Source organism: Scyliorhinus canicula, chromosome 2 (genome assembly GCF_902713615.1).
Source record: "Scyliorhinus canicula chromosome 2, sScyCan1.1, whole genome shotgun sequence".
NCBI classification, from domain to species: Eukaryota; Metazoa; Chordata; class Chondrichthyes; order Carcharhiniformes; family Scyliorhinidae; genus Scyliorhinus; species Scyliorhinus canicula.
The window spans coordinates 283,426,000-283,437,914 of record NC_052147.1 but is presented as its reverse complement, the minus strand read 5'-3'; positions in this window follow the sequence as shown (position 1 = coordinate 283,437,914).

The window sequence follows — 11,915 nt, the reverse complement described above, 5'->3', positions numbered from 1 at the left end:
TCTTAAGAACATTACACCCCTGATAACCTTTAATGCTTAGCAACAATTTATTTAGTTCTGCCGTAAAAATATTTCATGACTCCGGGGTGGATTGTGCAGTTGAGAGACTGAGTGGTGAGGCCGGGACTGGATTAGGAATGTTCCCCAATCTCCATGGGGGTCCCGGAGACATTCATAGAACATAGAACATAGAACGATACAGCGCAGTACAGGCCCTTCGGCCCACGATGTTGCACCGACATGGGAAGTCAAAAACTAAAGGCCATCTAACCTACACTATGCCATTATCATCCATATGCTTATCCAATAAACTTTTAAATGCCCTCAATGTTGGCGAGTTCACTACTGTTTCAGGTAGGGCATTCCACGGCATCACCACTCTTTGCGTAAAAAAGGGGCTGGTTTAGCACACCGGGCTAAATCGCTGGCTTTGAAAGCAGACCAAGGCAGGCCAGCAGCACGGTTCGATTCCCGTAATAGCCTCCCCGAACAGGCACCGGAATGTGGCGACTAGGGGCTTTTCACAGTAACTTCACTTGAAGCCGACTCGTGACAATAAGCGATTTTCATTTTTCATTTCAAACCTACCTCTGACGTCTGACGTCTGACCTCTGGACGAGCTAATGGACCAAAACTCTCGCCAGATGAAACTAGTGCAATTCCAACGCATGCCGGGGGGTGATTCGCTGGGATTGGGGCTCGAGGGCTAGAGCTGCATAGTCTGCTCCCCCCCCCCCCCCCCTCCCGCCCCCCCCCCCCCCACCATCATTCCAGCCAAGAAGGTGGTAACCATGTAGAGCGGCCCCGAGGTTCGCAGGTGCAGAGCTGGACACCATGCTGGAGGGTATGGGAAGGAGGCTGCCACCAGCCGAGGTCAACCAGGTCTGGGCGGAGGTGACAGACGCGGTGAGCACCGTGGGCCCCACCACCAGGACTGGACAGCAGTTCCGAGAGAAGCTGCACAACCTCCTCAGGGTGGCCCGGGTGAGTCACCACCTCCGTACCCCTGTCACCACATCCCCCCCTGCCCCCCCCCCCCCACCGCACACCCCATACCCCCATGCGGCCCGCACCATGCCGACAGGTAGGCACCTCCCAGGCCAACCAGGATGAGCCCGTGTGCCCCTGGCAGCATCCCAGTCCCGGAACACCCAGCGGGTGATCACACCCCAGCAGCCGGCAGCCCCCCTCCCCTCCCCACCCTGCACCACATACCCAAACCTGCACCGCCCACCATGGTCAGGTGCCCTGCAAACACAGGCCACCTACCGTGAGAGCGGGCACTCTCTCAGGCCACCTACCGTGAGAGCGGGCACTCTCTCAGGCCACCTACCGTGAGAGCGGGCACTCTCTCAGGCCACCTACCGTGAGAGCGGGCACTCTCTCAGGCCACCTACCGTGAGAGCGGGCACTCTCTCAGGCCACCTACCGTGAGAGCGGGCACTCTCTCAGGCCACCTACCGTGAGAGCGGGCACTCTCTCAGGCCACCTACCGTGAGAGCGGGCACTCTCTCAGGCCACCTACCGTGAGAGCGGGCACTCTCTCAGGCCACCTACCGTGAGAGCGGGCACTCTCTCAGGCCACCTACCGTGAGAGCGGGCACTCTCTCAGGCCACCTACCGTGAGTGCGGGCACTCTCTCAGGCGTAGGTCGGCATTGTAATGTTTGATTGGGTTGACGTTGAATCTTGATATTGCCGAGTGAACAAAGAACATTAGACTTTGTTTTATGGACAAAGTTATTTATTATTAACGCCACACTAATGAATAACTAAAATGTCGAAGGTTAATACAGTTGGAAATAATTGTCTAACAAATGAATAAATAATAATAATGTTTATTGTCACAAGTAGGCTTACATTAACACTGCAATGAGGTTACTGTGAAAATCCCCTAGTCACCACACTCCGGCACCTGTTCGGGTACACAGAGGGAGAATTCAGAATGTCCAGTTCGCCCAACAACACGTCTTTCGGGACTTGTGGGAGGAAACCGGAGCACCCGGAGGAAACCCACGCAGACACGGGGAGAACGTGCAGACTCCGCACAGGCAGTGACCCAAGCCGGGATTCGAACCCGGGACCCTGGCGCTGTGAAGCAACAGTGCTAACCACTGTGCTACTGTGTCGCCCACAATAATTGTCTGACACTAACTGACACTACGATACAACAGAGGTACTCTGATATGCGATTGCTATCAACTCCTAACAAACACCTTCTGATGGAACACATGGGGCACGATCCTCCGCTGCCCACGACGGGTCGGAGAATAGCGGGAGGGTGTCCCCGGCATTTTTCCCGCCCTCCCGCTATTCTCCCCCCCCCCGACGGCCGCCCCACAACATGAATCGCTGCTCGCCGTTTTTTACGGCGAACAGCGATTCTCCCCAGGCCGATGGGCCGAGTGCCCAGGCCTTTACGGACGTTTTTACGGCCGCAAACACACCTGCTTGCTGCCGTCGTAAAAACGGCCACAACATGCCCGTTCTGGGCATCCAGGGCCCCGATTGGCACGGCAGTACCACGGCCGTGCCAAGTGGGGCATGGGCCCGCGATCGGTGCCCACCGATCGCGGGCGTAACGGACGCACTCTTTCTCCCTCCGCCGCCCCGCAGGATCAGTCCATGGGGCGGCCGAGGGAGATGACGGCCCCGCGCATGCGCGGGTTGCAGCCGTCCAATCTGCGCATGCGCGGCTGACGTCATCGTGCGCGTCAGCCAGCGTGACGCTGGCCGCGATGCCGTGCTTCGCGGGGCCGCGCTGCTAGCCCCGCACGGGGGGGGGGGGAGAATCGGGTCCCGGGAGAGGGCGCGGAGGCTGCCGTGAAACACATTTGCGGAGAATCGCGCCCATGGTGTCCTGTGCCTGTATACTTGTCCCACCTGCTGGTCGGATGCTAGAACTACAACACTAAAACTTATAACTTACAATGCACGTGCAGATGGTGATGATCTACTCATATTATAAATAGAGAATAGTCTACCTATCATCACAATCATGGGAGTGAGCCCCCAATGAATTGCGATATCCCTATGGCATGTGACATACCCTTCTCCTTCACACCATGCCTACCCGCCATCTCACCATTGTCTTCTGTTTTGCTGGATCACCTGGCGGTGAGGCAGGTCCACCTGGGGTCCCTCGCCCCCAGCCGCAACCCCTCAACATCCTGGGGCACCAGTCCGGGGACAACACTGACTTTACGTCACTGCTGTTACCGGCACCGTCCACCATCCCAGAGACTCTCACCTAGTTGGGTCATTATAGTGAAGGATTTCCTGGGGAACGATCTGGTGCACACATCACACATGCTGCGGTCCATCAGGTGGAACCGCGGAGGGGGCGGATGGTTGGAGGACTTTCCGATCTCAGGAAGCAGCTGCCGTCCAGACAGTGTCTCGTGCTTTTGGAAAGAGCGATCCCATCAAGGCTGGAGATGCAGTTGCAGAGCCGGGGGCTACAGGAGGGGCACAGTTGGAGCAGTCCAACCTCGTTCAGGAGCAGGAGGCGGGGATTACAATGCGTGCCACCCAGGCCAACGCCGCATGGATGGTGTCCGCGGTGGAGGCCTTGGGTGCCAGGATCATGGCCATGGGTCAGGATGTCCAAGGCCAGGGGCACTCAGTGCGGGTGGTGACTGAGATGCTGGAAAGAGCAGCCCTGTCACAGGCAGCCAAGTGCTGGAACACCTCAATGCCTCTGAATCCCCCTTCCCCCTCGGTGCATCCAATGGGCAGTGGGCAGGGCAGAGTGGCACTTCATCACCTGTGACACCTGACAGTCGAACGGGCACTTCCAGGTCCGGTCGCTCCAGAGTGCGGCTGCCAGTGGGGATCCAGGTCACAGGGAGGGATACGCACAGGCCGGCTTCACATCTGATATACCTCCTGGGGACCCATCAAGATGGACATTAGGACGCGCAAGGTTAGAATGGTAGAAACCAGTTACATTGCCACAGGTGCAGCACAAGGTTAGCGTTACGGGATCGGGCACCGTTATTGTACTTGGTGCTGTCACCGAACACCAACAATCTGAACTCAGTCCTCTGCGTGAAGGGTGTGAGGGAGGTGCTGGGCTGGGTGGAGAGGGTGTGCTGGATTTGGGGGGGCGGCAGTGGTGTGGGATGGGGTTTCGGGCAGGGCCCCCAGGGTGCACTCTCAGAGGTGGAAGGCGATGGTCCAGGATGTGGGGGCGCCATGTGGTGGGGCCTGGGCGGTGGTCACGTGCGAGCTGCACATTCATGGAATGGGAGCCTTCCCGATTGCCGGAAGGCACCCGCTCATGCACTGGTGCATACATCCCGTCGATCACCCGCTTCCTGGACCACCTGGTGGGGACGTTGAAGCTTATACAGCCCGCTGGCCGGGCATACAGGGCATCCGTGATGACACGGTGAATGGACGTCTGCGATATCCCAGACAGGTCCCCACCTGGCGCATGGAAGGACCCCGTGATATAAACGTTCAGTGCAACCCTCACCTTGATGGGCACTGGGAGCGGATATCCTTTCCCACAGTCCCATGGTTCCAGGTGCGCCATCATTTGGCACAAATGCCACACGGCCTCCTCGCTCAGCTGTGGTATTCGGCGACACACAGTCCAGCAGTCCACAAGGCCAGCTGCAGCCAGGCAAAAGGCATCCATGGTTGGCTGAATACTGAAACCCATTCACTGCAACGTGAAGAGGACAGGGATGTTAGCGTGGTGTACACGATGCTGAGGTCCCAGGTTCGATCCCGGCCCTGGGTCACTGTCCGTGTGGAGTGTGCACATTCTCCCCGTGTCTGCGTGGGTCTCACCCCCACAACCCAAAGATGTGCAGGGTAGGTGGATTGGCCGCGCTAAACTGCCCCTTCATTGGAAAAAAATGAATTGGGTACTCCAAATTTATTTTAAAAGCGAAAAAAAAAAATGTTAGCCTGGTGAGAACCCCCAGGTCCACCCGAGCCAAATTGGCTACACATTTTAGTCATTGACTATTACTCGAACTTTCCAGAAGTCATGAAACTGACTGATCTCATTTGCGCATCTGTTATTAAAGCATGCGAAGACATCACTGCGATCCGTGTTTTACCGCCAACCATAATGTCTGATAATGATCCGTGGAATACCGCCAACCATAATGTTTGATAATGATCCATGTTTTACCAGCTGCGAATGGATGGAATTCGCAACAACATACAATTTCTGCCGTATCACCTCAAGCCTTCCTTTGCCGCAGTCTAATGGAAAGGTTGAGAAAGGCAATCATATTACCAAGCAATTATCAAGTGAGGCTGGAGACGCACAATCTGACGTCTACTTAGCTTTGTTATCTTACCGATCATCACCGTTGACCTCAGATTATCATCCGGGTTGCTGCCGGAATGTTCAAGAAGGAGCTGGAGCGGGCAGAGGGGGTCGGGATGGGGGTCTGTCGCTGTGGGGAACGGGCTGAGCGGGGGGGGGCGCGGGCACGTGGGGGATTACGGGAGGGTGATGGCTAGTCGACGGGGGAGGGGGGCAGCTGGCCCTCCGAATGTGAGGGGACTGAATGGGCCGGTCAAACGCTCCCGCGTGTTCGCACACCTGAGGGGGCAGCTACCCTCAAGATTTGGGGGCAATGGAGGCAGCACAGGGGGGGGAGGTGGGGGCCTCGATGGGGTCCCCGATACGGGGGAACCACCGGTTTGTTCCGGGGAGAATTGATGGCGGGTTCCTGAGTTGGCACAGGGCAGGTGTCAGGAGGCTGGGGGACCTGTTCGTAGACGGGAAGTTTGCGAGCCTGGGTGAGCTGGAAGGGAAGTTTGGGCCCACCCCGGGGAACACCTTTAGGTACATGCAGGTAAGGGCGTTTGTCAGGCGGCAGGTGGCGGGGTTCCCTCTGCTGTGGGGTTCAGGCCAGGGTACTCTCGGGGGTGTGGGTTGGAGAGGGGAGGATCTCGGAAGTGTACCAGGTGATGCAGGAGGTAGACGAGGCCTCGGTGGAGGAGCTGAAAGATAAATGGGAGGAGGAGCTGGGTGAGGAGATTGAGGAGGGGACGTGGGCCGATGCACTAGAAAGGGTGAACTCCTCCACTTCGTGTGCGAGGCTTAGCCTCATACAGTTTAAGGTGCTGCATAGGGCTCATATGACCGGGACAAGGATGAGCCGGTTTTTTGGGACCGAGGACAGGTGTATTAGGTGCTCAGGGAGCCCAGCAAACCACGTCCACATGTTCTGGGCATGCCCAGCGCTGGGGGAGTTTTGAAAGGGTGTAGCAAGGACAGTATCGAGGGTGGGAGGATCCAGGGTCAATCCAGGCTGGGGACTCGCAATATTTGGGGTTGCAGTGGAGACGGGAGTGCAGGAGGCGAAAGAGGCCGGTGTTCTGGCCTTTGCGTCCCTAGTAGCCCGGCGGAGGATCTTGCTCCAATGGAAGGATGCGAGGCCCCCAAGCGTGGAGACCTGGGTCAACGATATGCCGGGGTTTATTAAATTGGAGAGGGTGAAATTTGCCCTAAGGGGGTCAGTGCAGGGGTTTTTCAGGAGATGCCAACCATTCCTAGATCTCCTGGCAGAACGTTAAAAACAAAAGGTCAGCAGCAGCAGCAACCCGGGGTGGGGGGGGGGGGGGGGGGGGGGGGGGGGGGTTCTTTTTGTTCTTAGAATTTTCTGTTATTGTTTTCTTTTTTGTGAAAATGTGAAAATTTGAATAAAAATTATTTTGAAAAAAAAGATTATCACCAGCACAAATGTTACTTAAGAAAAACATTAGAACATTACTTCAAGTGCATGTCACTGATCCAGATCGACATGATGTTGTACAAAAACATCATCACCAACGTCAAAAACAGAAACAGTACTATGATCAACATGCCAAGAATCTGAAAACTCTTGACTCTGCTCGAGTTCTGAAATATCGAGATCATATCTGAGAAAAACATCAGGCGTTGTACTTATTCGGAGAAATCGCTGTGATCGTCTACAAGTTAAGGTTCACGCTCCGTTTTTTTCCTGATCCTGATTTACATCAATCCGTCGCTAGACATGTTCAACAGCATCATTCCACTCCAAAAAACTTCTACCTCACCGTTAAAATTGAGAAGACCCTACCAGAAGTAGACGCAAATCAATCTATGGACTTAAAGTGCTTCAAGTATTTGCTGTACCAAGCCTTTCTAATGTAAACCACTGCATTTCCTCTGTACAATTTTCTTTTGTGTACAGAAGAAAAATGTTTAAGAAAGGGGGATGTAGTGATCTCTGTATGTAGTAATACATGATCAAGTAATGTTAAGCAAGTACAGGCAAATGATCACTAGATGGCCACACCACCAAAACCTAGAAAAAGGTTTCCCCGCTCTTTCCTCGAGGTGAGTGTTTTGGGAGTGTGGAGAGTGCAGAAGGAAATAGCTCGAGAGAGAGGAAGTTAACAGATCTTAGTATATAGCATTATCTTACTTAATAGTTTAATTTATAGTTATTTGTTTACTAGTTTAGTATTGAAGTAAAAAGAACTCACTAGTTTATTTCATATTACTCATTAAACTATTTTCTCATCTCCTGGAAGACTACGTCTATATTTCAACAACTCGGCAAAGAAAAAGAGTAATATATATATTACTAAATAGTAATATAACAATTAGCGGGCCCCACCCGGGATTCTCCGGGGCCTCCGCGATTCTCCGCCTCCGATTGGCCGAGTTCCCGACGGCGTGGTTCACTTGTGCTTCTAAAATTCGTGAAACCGGTGTCGTGGCTGATGAGGGAGAGAGAGAGGAGAAGGAGAAAGAGAGGATTGACTGAGGGCTGCCGGGGCCGGACACTGGCCAGGCAGGTTGGGATGGGGGGGGGGGGGGGGGGGGGGGGTCCTGCCAGGGTCGGGGGAGTGGCCTGTGTGCCCCCGCATAGGACTGGGGCGGTATCCAGGCACGGACAGCCAATGTCACGGCCTTGCAAGTGTGCACCCACTGACTACCCACCTTGGCAGCTGGTCCTGCAGAGTGACACCGGCCATAGGGGCTGGTTTAGCTCACTGAGCTAAATCGCTGGCTTTTAAAGCAGGCCAGCAGCACGGTTCGATTCCCGTACCAGCCTCCCCGGACAGGTGCCGGAATGTGGCGACTAGGGGCTTTTCACAGTAACTTCATTTAAGCCTACTCGTGACAATAAGCGACTTTCATTTCATATCGGTGCCACACACCAAAAACCCGCACCCCACCCCCCCCCATACCCCCCCCCCCCCCCCCCCCCCCGACACCCAATCAGCCGCCACCCTCCCGTGAGGCATCAGGCGGCCCTGCCAGGGGCTTAATTCTACTGAACCGTCTCTAATGTGAAACTTTAGTGACTGCCTTCTGGAAGCAAAACCACATCCAAAGATATCCCCCTGCCAAACATTCAATTTGCTTTGTAAGACGCTTCAATGGACACGTTTGCAAATTCATGTTGGCTCTCTTTAATCAGCTCAAATTTCTCATTGTGCTCGGTAACTCTGTCCTACGTTATAGATTCCAATAACTTGCCCACAACAAGTGTTAGACAAACAAGCCTATAATGTTCTTGCTTTCTCTCTCACACCTTTCTGAAATAATGGAGTTGTTTTCCCAGTGGTAATAGCCGTTTTCATTGTGTTGGAGCCAAATGCGTGACTGGTAATAATTGAGTGTTCCGCCTCAGGTTGAGCTTGTTTGGGCTCCTGCCCGTCAGCCTGAGGAGCAGCACGCCATCTGCTTGTTGCTGTTCTACCGGCTTCCAAACTCAGCCTTCAGATCAACAGCTTTCCATCTCAACCGCCACGCCCATATTCTCAGGCATGATGTGGAGATGCCGGCGTTGGACTGGGGTGAGCACAGTAAGAAGTCTGACAACACCAGGTTAAAGTCCAACAGGTTTGATTCAAACACGAGCTTTCGGAGCGCAGCTCCTTCCACAGGTGAATGGCGAGGTGACCTCGCCATTCACCTGAGGAAGGAGCTGCGCTCCGAAAGCTCGTGTTTGAATCAAACCTGTTGGACTTTAGCCTGGTGTTGTAAGACTTCTTACTATATTCTCAGACAGCAGCGACTGGTGTTGGAAGCTGGATACACCAGGGGCGTTGAGTGGGGTGGGGGGGGGGGGGGGGGGGAATGGGGGCTGCTGCTCCGGATGGGGGTGGGGGTGGGGGAGGGAATGGGGGCTGCTGCTCCGGATGGGGGGGGGAATGGGGGCTGCTGCTCCGGATGGGGGGGGGGGGAATGGGGGCTGCTGCTCCGGATGGAGGCCCTACCTGTGGAACAGTTGGGGTGCTCCGCACTCGAGGTCTAACTACTCTTCGCCACGTTCCCAGGCCATGGGAGCCTTTGCCACTTGCCACATTTTTCATGCTTCCCTCCCGCTCTCTCTCTCTCTCTCTCTTATTATGCAGCTCCCCCTCACTCACCTTTTCTTTCTTTACTTGTCCCCGTCGCCACCTTCTTTTTTGTTTGTCATTTAATCTTCCGTCCATTCCACCACATCCCAGGCATCCCTTCTTGCCCCGCTCGCCTTTCCCCCCGGCTCCACATTTGTTTAAAACCTTTTTTTGGGCAGCACGGTGGCCTAGTGGTTAGCACAGCTGCCTCACGGCGCTGAGGTCCCAGGTTCGATCCCGGCTCTGGGTCACTGCCCGTGTGGAGTTTGCACGTTCTCCCCGTGTCTGCGTGGGTTTCGCCCCCACAACCCAAAAAAAAATGTGTAGAGTAGGTGGATTGGCCACGCTAAATTGACCCTTAATTGGAAAAAATTATTGGGTAATCTAAATTTATATTAAAAAAAACCTTTTTTTAAATTCGCGCATCCTCCACTTTCTGATCTCAGGTCATTGGCCTGAAACTTTGAGGCTTTGATTTTAATCCTCGAGGAGGGGAGTGAGATTTGGGAAATGATTTCCTGGCTCAGCTTCCCACCTGGGGAGGAAGTGTCACCAGAAACAGGGTGTTGGTTCCGGGTTGGGGGGGGGGGGGGGGGGGGGGGGGGATGGAGCTACTAACTGGCGTAGGCCTTGCCACCCCTGGGAAGAGTTTGGGTGAAGCGATGTGGGCGACCAGGTGCCAAAGCAGTTATGATGATGACAGAAAACCGAAGAACAACTCTCTTGCTCTCAACCCCTACCACCCCTCAATGCCAGCTCATGCCACTCCACGCCCTCTATCCACCCGTCATCACCATCATACCCTCCGCGTGGCACTTTCATTGTCATTCACCAATTATACACTTTGTAAGGAAACAGCGAACCCTATGGTAACAATAGTGTGTGAAAAAGCTGAAAACAATCATTTGTTCCTATCGTTCTACTTTCTTTTAAAATATTCCTTTCGCCCATGAAGGTGTCAACCACCCAGACCCTTTAAGGTTGACAGATTTTGGAAAGGAGTAAAAGCAACAGAGCTGTTGTGGCGGGCGACTTTAACTTCCCCAATATTGACTGGGACTCACTTAGTGCTCGGGGATTGGACGGGGCAGAGTTTGTAAGGAGCATCCAGGAGAGCTTCTTAAAACAATATTTAGACAGTCCATCTAGGGAAGGGCTGTACTGGACCTGGTATTGGGGAATGAGCCCGGCCAGGTGGTAGAAGTTTCAGTCGGGGAGCATTTTGGGAACAGTGACCACAATTCAGTAAGTTTTAAAGTGCTGGTGGACAAGGATAAGAGTGGTCCTAGGGTGAATGTGCTAAACTGGGGGAAGGCTAATTATAACAATATTAGGCAGGAACTGAAGAACCTAGATTGGGGGCGGATGTCTGAGGGTAAATCAACATCTGACATGTGGGAGGCTTTCAAATGTCAGTTGAAAGAAATTCAGGACCGGCATGTTCCTGTGCGGAAGGAGGATAAATACGGATAATTTCAGGATTCTTGGATAACGAGAGATATTGAGTATAAAAATTGGCAAGTCATGTTGCAGCTGTATAGAACCTTAGTTAGGCCACACTTGGAGTACAGTGTTCAATTCTGGTCGCCACACTACCAGAAAGATGTGGAGGCTTTAGAGAGGGTGCAGAAGAGATTTACCAGGATGTTGCCTGGTATGGAGGGCATTAGCTATGAGGAGAGGTTGGATAAACTTGGTTTGTTCTCACTGGAACGAAGGAGGTTGAGGGGCGACCTGATAGAGGTCTACAAAAGTATGAGGGGCATAGACAGAGTGGATAGTCAGAAACTTTTCCCCAGGGTAGAGGGGTCAATTCCTAGGGGGCATAGGTTTAAGGTGCGAGGGGCAAGGTTTAGAGGAGATGTACGAGGCAAGTTTTTTACACAGAGGGTAGTGGGTGCCTGGAACTCGCTGCCGGAGGAGGTGGTGGAAGCAGAGACGATAAGAGACGTTTAAGGGGCATCTTGACAAATACATGAATAGGACGGGAATAGAGGGATACGGACCCCGGAAGTGTAGAAGATTTTAGTTTAGACGGGCAGCATGGTCGGTACGGGCTTGGAGGGCCGAAGGGACTGTTCCTGTGCTGTACTTTTCTTTGTTCTTTAAAGTATCAATAGCAGAAATTGCAAGCAGTTGACACTTCTTTATCTTGTGTTAGAATGATCCCTGGAATGAAGAGCTTGTCGTATGAGGAACGGTTGAGGACTCGGGGTCTGTACACGTTGGAGTATAGTGTATAGAAGGATGAGGGGGGATCTTATTGAAACTTACAGGATACTGTGAGGCCTGCATAGAGTGGACATGGAGAGGATGTTTCCACTTGTAGGAAAAACTAGAAGCAGAGGACACAGCCTCAGACTAAAGGGACGATCGTTTAAAACAGAGATGAGGAGGAATTTCTTCAGCCAGAGGGTGGTGAATCTGTGGAACTCTTTGCCGCAGAAGGCTGTGGAGGCCAAATCACTGAGTGTCTTTAAGACAGAGATAGATAGGTTCTTGATTAATAAAGGGAGCAGGGGTTATGGGGAGAAGGCAGGAGAATGGGGATGAGAAATGATT